The 10,255-nt window shown below is 48.4% G+C and overlaps 1 long non-coding RNA gene across 1 annotated transcript; it reads right to left on the bottom strand.

Annotated features, from left to right (window-relative positions):
* Positions 1-5,175: 5,175 nt before the first annotated feature.
* LOC115899182 lies at positions 5,176-8,195 on the bottom strand. The gene is made up of 3 exons (XR_004058875.1): positions 8,152-8,195; positions 7,737-7,877; positions 5,176-5,786 (listed from the first exon to the last, which is right to left on the bottom strand). It is a non-coding gene; the product is annotated as an uncharacterized LOC115899182 (long non-coding RNA).
* Between the last annotated feature and the right edge of the window lie 2,060 nt (positions 8,196-10,255).

Below are 10,255 nucleotides of genomic sequence, written 5' to 3'. Positions count from 1 at the left end.
AGAGGTTGCAGTGAGCCAAGATTATGCCATTGCACTCCAGCCTGGACAACAAGAGAGAAACTCCATCTCAAAAAAATAAAAATAAAAATAAATAAATAAATTAGGAGAATTAAAAATTGTGGCTGGGCCACGTGCAGTGGCTCACTCCTGTAATCCCAGCACTGTGGGGGACTGAGGCAGAAGGATCACTTGAGCCTGGGCAACAATTGAGAAGTTGTCTCTACAAAAAATTTCAAAAATGGACCTGGTGTGATGTCATGTGCCTGTAGTCCTAGCTACTTGAGAGACTGAGGTGGGAAGATTGCTTGAGCCCAGGGTTTGGGGGCTGCAGTTCACTAGCTATTGGGGAGAGAAGCCATTTCTTTTACTCTCTCCTGTCTCTGAAGAGAAGGAGGAAGTAAAAGTTGAAAAACAGCAGGAATGAAGTCAGTGGCAAGACCAGCCGGTGCCACTGATGACCAGGCCTGAGGTTAAAAGATTAACCCCCAACTTTAACCACATGTGCTCTCAATCTATCACGACCCTTTCACGTGGAACCCCTTAGAGTTGTAAGCCCTTAAAAGGGCCAGGAACTCTGTCTTTGGGGAGCTCGGCTCTTGAGACGCAAGTCTGCCGACGCTCCCAGCCAAATAAAAAACCTTTTCTTTCTTTAATCCGGTGTCTGAGGAGTTTTGTGTGCGGCTTGTCCTGCTACACTCTGATTGCACCCACCATTACACTCAAGGCATGGCAACAAAGCAAGACCCCACCGCCCAACTCAAAAAAAGTTGCAGTTAGACAAGAAGGATAAGTACGTATTTAAGGTGATGAACACAGTAATCAGCTTGATTCAATAATTCCACACTGTGTACATATAGTAACATCACTGTGTACCCCACAGTTATATATGGTTATATAATTAAAATAAAATTTTAAAATTAAAAAAAGTTAAAGGTTAAAAGGAGGAAAACTACTTTTATGAAATTGAACAAAAATATGAAATGCCACCTAGACATTTACTTAAGAAATGTGCAAGATCTATATGAAGAAATGTTTTAAGTACTGAGAGTCATCAAAGAAAGCTTGAACAAAGGCCGAGGTAAACCATGCCCTTGGCTAACAATACTCGTATATTAGGCTGCTCTTGCCTTGCTCTAAAGAAATACCTGAGACTGGCTAATTTATAAAGAAAAGAGGTGTAATTTGCTCATGGTCCTGCAGGCTGTACAGGAGGCATACTGCTGGCATCTGCTTAGCTTCTGGGGAAGCGTCAGGAAATTTACAATCATGACAGAAGGCAAAGTGGGAGCAAACACACCATATGGCCGGAGCAAGAGCAAGAGAGAGTGAGGGGGAGGTGCCACACACTTTTGAATGACCAGATCTCATGAAAACTCACTCAGGATCTTGAAGACAGTACCAAGCGGATGGCGCCAAACCATTTATCCGAACTCCTCCCCAATGATCCAGTCACCTCTCATCAGGCCCCACCTCCAGCATCGGGGATTACAATTCAACAGGAGATTTGGTAGGGACACAGATCCAAACCATATCAGCTCAGCACCATAAATCTGGTATTTCTCCCCCAGTTAATGTAAATAGTTAACATAGTTGGGGGAGAAAAGGGAGAACTACACAGAATGTGAGAAAAGCTAGAAAACTCTGAAAAGTAAGTGTAAAGATGAAAAATTAGTCCCTGCAGATATTAAAATATTTTAGAAACCAGAGTTGGTGGCCGGGTGTGGTGGCACACTCCTGTAATCCCAGCACTAAGGGAGGCCAAGGCAGGTGGATCACCTGAGGTCAAGAGTTCGAGACCAGCCTGGCCAAAATGACGAAACCCCATGTCTACTAAAAATACAAAAATTAGCTGGGTGTGGTGGCACGTGCCTGTAATTCCAGCTACTCAGGAGGCTGAGGCAGGAGAATTGTTTGAACCCAGGAGGTGGAGGTTGCAGTGAGTCGAGATCGTGCCACTGCATTCCAGTCTGGGGGACAGGGTGAGACTCTGTCTCAAAAAAAAGAAACCAGAGTTGGCTCTTGGAGGCAGGACAAGAAGGGCTTGCTCCTCTGCGGCCACTGTGTTTTGTGCGCTCTTTGATGTGGGTATGTCTCACATTGTACTTGTTTATGTCTGGTCCCCAACTAGTCCATGTCCTTGGGTCTATGGGCCCCAGTATATTCATCTCTGCATACCCAGTGCCCAGATTGCTTGACACACAAAGGGAGCTCAGAGAATGACCCGAGGAGCAACACCTGCATCACACAACCTTCCTCCTCCCTCCTGAAGGGACACGTGTGCAGGGAGGGCGGGGGAGCAGCGCGGCCAGGTTGGCCGCATGTGACACTAGTGTGCTCTTTACTCTCTGGGTTTCAGGTGTCTACGTTACCCCTCCAAATGCTGAAATTATTCCCATCACTAAGGTTCTCCATTCATATTGCAAGAGTTCCGTTTGCTTTCTGGGAAGTTGTTCTCCCATCAGCTCCCCTACCACTGCCATAACAAGAACCAAGCTGCCTGACATCCCTTCCCTGACAGAGGGTGCTTGTGTACAGCTAAGCTCCTGTCCAAGAGCCTCAGGATGATGGACAGTCTCCTCTGCTCTCCTGGAAACACCCCTCCACCTCCAAATCTGGCAGTCATGGTGCCTGGAACCACCCAGAGCCATCTGTTGTCCCTGTTAAAATGATCACATTGCTGGAAGTTTGGTTTCTTCTGAGGCCTCCCCCCTTGACTTGCAGATGGCCACCCTCTTGCTGTGTCCTCACAAACTCTTCCCTCAATATGTGTCTGTCCTAATCTACGCCTCTTATATGCACACTCACAGGGCATCCTATATACAGTTGCCTCCCTGTCCCGTCTCTTCCAGGGGGCAGCACCACGCTGTGCAAATAGGTGCACAGTCAATGCCTATTGGATTTATATGCCGTAGTTTAAAATAACTCGATTCATTTTTCTTGATAATGTTAATGCAATCCTTATGAAAAATTATGTCCAAGGGCTATGCAAGGCACTTTGCAAACATCACCCTACTTAATTCTCTGAACTGGCTTTGTCAGAGAGAGGCATGAGAACCAGAACAGCTCCATCTTGAATGGGGCTGGGTAAAATGAGGCTGAGACCTACTTGGCTGCATTCCTAGATGGTCAAGGCAGATTAAGTCACAGGATGAGATAGGAGGTCGGCACAAGATACAGGTCGTAAAGACCTTGCTGATAAAATAGGTTGCAGTAAAGGAGCCGGCCAAATCCCACCAAACCCAAGATGGCTACGAGAGGGACCTCTCATCATGCTCACTGCTACTGCTATACTCCTGCCAGCACCATGGCAGTTTACAAATGCCATGGCAATGTCAGGAAGTTACCCTACGTGGTCTAAAAAAGGAAGGCATGAAAAATCCACCCCTTGTTCAGCATATCATCAAGAAATGACCATAAAAATGGGCAGCCAGCAGCCCTCGGGTGGCTGTGTCTATGGAGTAGCCATGCTTTTGTTCCTTTACTTTCCTAATGAACTTGCTTTGATTTTCCTCTACGGACTCGCCCTGAATTCTTTTTTGCGTGAGATCCAATAACCCTCACCTGGGGTCTGGGCAGAGCCCCCTCTCCTGTAACAGTTTTACTCACAACACATCTGACACCAAAACTGCGTTTTTTTCTTCTACCTAGCAGGCACCAACTTGGTATCCTACAATTCAATTCTGACATGTCCACCTGGAGCTAGAGTGAAATCCCACAGGTTATGGGCTCGGTCCCACAAAACTGCCCCCACTTCATGGAAGTTTCAGTGTAGCAGGATGAGCCGCAGAGAAAACTCCTCAGACGCCAAGTTAAAGAAGAAAGGGGTTTATTCGGCTGGGGGCATTGGCAAGACTCCTGTCTCAAGAGCCAAGTTTCCTGAGTGGGCAATTCCTGTCCATTTTAAGGGCTCACAACTCTGAGGGGGTGCGTGTGAGAGGGTCGTGATTGATTGAGCAAGCAGGGGGTACGTGATGCGGGGGGGCTGCATGCACCGGTAATTAGATCAGAACAAAACAGGATAGGGATTTCCATTGTGCGTTTCTATACAATGTCTGTAATCTATAGATAACATAACCGATTAGGTCAGGGGTCAATCCAGGCCCAGGGTGTGGCACCAGGCTGTCTCCCTGTGGATCTCATTTCTGCCTTTTGGTTTTTACTTCTTCTTTCTTTGGAGGCAGAAATTGGGCATCAGACGATGTGAGGGGTGGTGTCCTCCCTTACCAGGTTGTCACCAGCACTTTTGACTGAGCAGCAAAATAAATCACAGGGTTCCCACACACAATCCCTCTATCTCAGGTTTGATAAATCAAGAGAATGGGCTCACAAAACTCGGGAAAGTGCTTTACTTACTATTACCAGTTTATTATTATAAACAGCACAACTCAGCAACAGCCAGACGAAAGAGACAGACAGGACAAGGTATGCAAGGCAGAGGCAGCGCTTCCACACCTTCACCAGGCACAGCATCCTCCCAGCACATGAATGTAATGTGCTCCTGAGCCCCGCAGCTCTCCAAACCTTTTCTTTAGGTTTCTTAAGGTTCCATTATTTAAGCATGAATGATTAAATCACTGGTCATTGGCTATTAAACTCAATCTCCAGTCCCTCTTCTTTCCCTGGAAGTCATGGGCTAGAGCTGAAAGTTGCAACCCTCTAATCGAGGCAAAGTTCGTTCCCCTGGCAACCAGCCCTCCTCCTCCAGGAGTCACCCCATTAGCATAAATGCTGGTGTGGATGAAGGGCGCTAGTTAGGAATAACAAAAGATTTCCTCTTGGACCTATCAGGGAATTCCAGGGGGTTTAGAAGCCTCCATCAGGAAACAGGGACAAAGACCAAATATCTAATTCTTATTATCACAAATCCTCACAGCCATCCTGTCTGGTGTGTACTGTTAACAGCATCCTCATTCTACCGATGAGGTAACTGATAGGTGATAATCACCACATGAATTATAGCATTTGTTTTTTTTAAACTATACTTTAAGTTCTAGGGTACATGTGCACAACGTGCAGGTTTGTTACATATATATACATAAACCATCCTTCTGAGCAAAATATTGCAAGGACAGCATTTGTTATGTACAAGCAACAGTTCTGTAAATTATAGATCGTACTCTATACTGCAATATATATAACCACACATGTACTATGTATAAGGTATTATCATATAACCTAAAAAAAGTAGACATCAGTACTTGTTATTGCATTATATATTATGTATACTAAATTATTTCTACAATAACCCTGTGTGGTGAGAACTACTTGATCCCCATTTGATGAGTGAGGAAACAGTGCTACAGAGAAGTTAAATAACATGCACATACCCACTAGTATGTATGTTTCCTAAAGAAATTCTGATTCATGCTCATGTGATACATATACAAGGGTCCCCAGTGAGGAACTGTTTGCAGCACCAAGAGAGTAAAAATTGCAAAGGGGGAATCATATCAGTGTGGCCGCCCCGTGGGTTCACCTTGCCGCTGCCTGGACAGAGCCGACTTCTCAAGATGGGGCAATTGCAATGGAGAAAGAGTAATTCACGCAGAGTCGACTGTGCGGGAGACCACAGTTTCATTATTACTCAAATCACTCTCCGTGAGCATTCAGGCAGCAGAGTTTTTAAGAACACTTTGGTGGGTGTGGGGAAGCCAGTGAGCCGGGCGTGCTGACTGGTCAGAGCTGAAATCCTAGAGAGTTGGAGCTGTCCTCTTGTGCTTCTGGTGGGGACGCGGGACCGGCTGGCTAGTCCAAGTGCAGCCATCAATTGTCAGAAGTGCAAAAGCCTGAAAAGACATCGCAAAAGGCCATTCTCAGGTGCTACAGTAGCGATGTTCTTTGCAAGAGTAATTGGGGAAGCTGCAAATCTTGTGTTCTCTGGAATAACGGTGGGTAAGTATGCTTACAACTCAGTAGAATTCAGGGCCCTGTCATCCTCCTAACTTGGTGGTCTTTCATTAGTTTTACAAGCGCAGTTGAGTTTTGGGGAAGAGCTATTATCATTTAAACCACAAACTAAATTTCTCCCAAAGTTAGCGTGGCCTGTAACCACCCAGTGGGTTCACCTTGCTGGCTGCCTGGATGGAGTCGATTTATCACGACAGGAGAATTGCAATAGAGAAAGAGTAATTCGCGCGGAGTCGGCTGTGCGGGAGCCTTGTTTTATTATTACTCAAATCAGTCTCCTCAAGCATTTGGAGATCAGAGGTTTTAAGGACAATTTGGTGGGTGAAGGGAAGCCAATGAGCCAGGAGTGCTGATTGGTTAGTAGGATATTAAATCGTAGGGAATTGAAGCTGTCTTCTTGCACTGAGTCAGTTCCTGGGTGGGGCCACAAGATCAGATGAGCCAGTTTATCCATCTGGGTGGTGCCAGCTGATCCGTTAAGTGCAGGGTCTGCAAAATATCTCAAGCACTGAGCAGTTTAGGGAGGGTCAGAATCTTATAGCCTCCAGCTGCATGACTCCTAAACTGTAGTTTCTGATCTTGTGGCTAATTTGTTAATCCTACAAAGGCAGTCTAATCCCCAGGCAGGAAGGATGTTTGTTTTGAGAAAGGGCTGTGGCCGGGCGCGGTGGCTCAAGCCTGTAATCCCAGCACTTTGGAGGCCGAGACGGGCGAATCACGAGGTCAGGAGTTCGAGACCATCCTGGCTAACACGGTGAAACCCCGTCTCTACTAAAAAATACAAAAACTAGCTGGGTGAGGTGGCGGCGCCTGCAGTCCCAGCTACTCGGGAGGCTGAGGCAGGAGAATGGCGTAAACCCGGGAGGCGGAGCTTGCAGTGAGCTGAGATCCGGCCACTGCACTCCAGGCCGGGCGACAGAGCGAGACTCCGTCTCAAAAAAAAAAAAAAAAAAAAAGAGAAAGGGCTGTTATTGTCTTTGTTTTAAGCTATAAATTAAGTTCCTGCCAAAGTTAGTTCAGCCTACACCCAGGAATGAACAAGGACAGCTTGGAGGTTAAAAGCAAGATGGAGTCGGTTGGGTCAGATCTCTCTTGCTGTCTCAGTTACAATTTTGCAATGGCGGTTTCAGGCCCATGCTTAGGAATGAGCTAAGACAGCCAGCCTGTGAGGCTAAAAGCAAGAGTCAGCCATGTCAGGTTTCTCTGAGTGTCTCAGCGATAATTTTGCAGTGGTGGTTTCATCCGCACATCTACACTGCGTCTGATGTGTTGCTAAGTGAAGAAAGCTGTGTGCCACATACATACATGTATCTCCTGATCCAACTGAAATTTTTAAAAAATTGTTTTAATTTCTGTGCAGATAATACAGACATGTACCCCACCACACACAATGTAAACTGCAAAAATACAAGAAACCGAGATGCATTGTCCACAGCTCAACCCTCTGTGAACAGAGCCATCGTGGATAAAAAGTATGACTCTAAAATATGTCAATATAGATAAAGATATATCTAGAAGGAAATAATGACATATAAGCGCCCATTCACATTTGTGTGTGTGCGCGTATCAACAATTAACACACATGTACCGAAGTGTTATGGTTTATTTCCTTCTCACAATCAACTCTAAACAAAGCCATGATATGCCCAAAGTCGGCAAGAAGGAGGCCAACCAGCTGGCCTCCTTCAGGAGCTTCAAACTTTCCAATCCCAAATTCAATAGGAAGAAGGAAGAAGAAATAAGGAGGAAGAGGGAGGAATGTGGAGGCGGGGAGGGGGCGGAGGAGAAAGAAAAGGAAGAAACAGAAAAGAGGGAACAACGTCCCGTACCTTGCTTTGCTCCTGTAAAGTAACGGCCACCCGAGGAGGGCCGGTGAATCCTTCACACGGGTGTGCAGAAAAGCGAACACCTCCCACCAGAGGGCGCGGGAAAGGGGCTCAGACTGGCTCGGCTGAAACCCAACCTTGTACCTGTAAGAAGAAACGGAAAAGGCGCTCAGTGCTGGTCCCAGGACCCAGTGTGCGCTGGCTGCAGGCAGCGGGTGGACCTGAGCGACTGCGGGGCTCGGTGCCCTGGGCTCGCACCGGGGGTTGGCGAGGGGCGCGGAGTGAGCGGTGGGCGCGGAGCGCGGGGCCCGGGACGCGGGGAAGCCTTTGCAGGGCTGGTCGCTCTCACACTCGCAGTAATACAGACTGGGGCGCTGGGGAAGCTGTTAAACAAGCCAGGCTTGGTGGTGTAACACACCCCGATTCGTGTCGTTTTCTTTCTTTTTTTCTTTGAGACGGAGTCTCACCCCGTGGCCCAGGCTGGAGTGCAGTGGCGCGATCTCGGCTCGCTGCCACCTCCGCCCCCGGGCTCAAGCGATTCTCCTGCCTCAGCTTCGCGGGGATTACAGGCGCGCGCCACCAAGCCAGGCTAACTTTTGTATTTTTAGTAGAGACAGGGTTTCACCGTATTGGCCAGGCTGGTCTCAAACTCCTGACCTCAGGTGATCCGCCCGCTTGGCCTCCCAAAGTGCTGGGATTACAGGCGTGAGCCACCGCGCCCGGCATATTTTTTCTGTATTTTCAGTAGAGATGGGGCTTCACCATGTTGCCCAGGCTGATCTCAAACTCCTGAGTTCGAGTGATCCGCCCGCCTCGCCCCCTGCAGTGCTGGATTACAGGCGTGAGCCTCAGTGCCCGGGTTTCCGGTTCATTTTCCAGCTGGACCGACCCACACGCTGACGGCGTCCGCACTGTCCTCGGCGCCCTCTGGTGGCCAAGTACAACTTGTGGAAAACCAGCTCCAGCTAAATTTGGCAGTGCTGGGGATCGATTTGTAACTCTTCTGGGAGGAAAACGCATGACCTTGCAATTTGTTTTAAAAACGACCATAGGGGGCTGAGCGCCGTGGCTCACGCCTGTAATCCCAGCACTTTGGGAGGCCGAGGGGGGCAGATCACGAGGTTAGGAGTTTGAGACCAACCTGGCCAACATGGTGAAACCCCGTCCCTACTAAAAACACCCCATCTCTACTAAAAATACCCCGTCTCTACTAAAAATAGAAAAATTAGCCGGGTGCGGTGGCTCAGGCCTGTAATCTCAGTACTTTGGGAGGCCAAGGGGAGTGGATCACATGAGGCCAGGAACATGAGAATCGCTTGAACCCAGGAGGTGGGGTTTGCAGTGAGCCAAGATCGCGCCACTGCACTCCAGCCTGGGCAACTAAGTGAGACCCTGTCCCACAAAAAAAGAAAAAACAGGGCCTGTGCCTCTCCACAGTAACCCTTTACCAAATGTGCATGTGCGTGTTCCCACTGGTCCCGGGAATGGACGCCAGGTCTCCGCAGCACCTGCACGGCTGGAATACCGAAATGTCAGAGGCCTTGGAACCAGAGCAATTCCATCTTGAACATGGGCTGGGTAAAATGAGGCCGAGACCTGGTAGGCTGCATTCCCAGGCAGTTAAGGCTTTCTAAGTCACAGGATGAGATGGGGGTCGGCACACGATACAGGTCGTAAAGACCTTGCTAATAAAACAGGTTGCAGTAAAGACGCCAGACAAATCCTACCAAAACCAAGATGGCCACGAGAGTGACCTTGGTTGTCCTCCGTGCTGCACTCCCGCCAGCGCCATGACAGTTTACAAACGCCATGGCAACGTCAGAAAGTCACCCGGTATGGTCCAAAAAGGGGAGACATGAATAATCCACCCCTCGTTTAGCGTATCATCAAGAAATAATCATCAAAATGGGCAACCAGCAGCCCTCGGGGCTGCTGTGTCTGTGGAGTAGCCATTCTTTATTCCTTTACTTTCTTGATAAACTTGCTTTCACTTTACGGAGTCGCCCTAATTCTTTCTTGTGCGAGATCCAAAAACCCTCTCTTAGGGTCTGGATTGGGACCCCTTTCCAGTAACAGAAGCACAAATACGGCTTTGTCGCTCGCATTCTAGGGCCCCTGGATGTGCAAATACGGCTTTGTCACCCATATTCTAGGGCCTCTGGATGTGCAAATACGGCTTTGTCGTCCGCATTCTAGGGCCCCCGGATGTGCAAATACGGCTTTGTCGTCCGCATTCTAGGGCCCCTGGATGTGCAAATACGGCTTTGTCGTCCGCATTCTAGGGCCCCCGGATGTGCAAATACGGCTTTGTCGTCCGCATTCTAGGGCCCCCGGATGTGCAAATACGGCTTTGTCGTCCGCATTCTAGGGCCCCCGGATGTGCAAATACGGCTTTGTCGTCCGCATTCTAGGGCCCCCTGGATGTGCAAATACGGCTTTGTCGTCCGCATTCTAGGGCCCCTGGATGTGCAAATACGGCTTTGTCGTCCGCATTCTAGGGCCCCCGGATGTGCAAATACGGC

This window comes from Rhinopithecus roxellana, chromosome 8, assembly GCF_007565055.1.
Source record: "Rhinopithecus roxellana isolate Shanxi Qingling chromosome 8, ASM756505v1, whole genome shotgun sequence".
NCBI lineage: Eukaryota > Metazoa > Chordata > Mammalia > Primates > Cercopithecidae > Rhinopithecus > Rhinopithecus roxellana.
The sequence above is the reverse complement of the archived record's forward strand: the minus strand, read 5'-3'. Positions and strand labels throughout refer to the sequence as shown.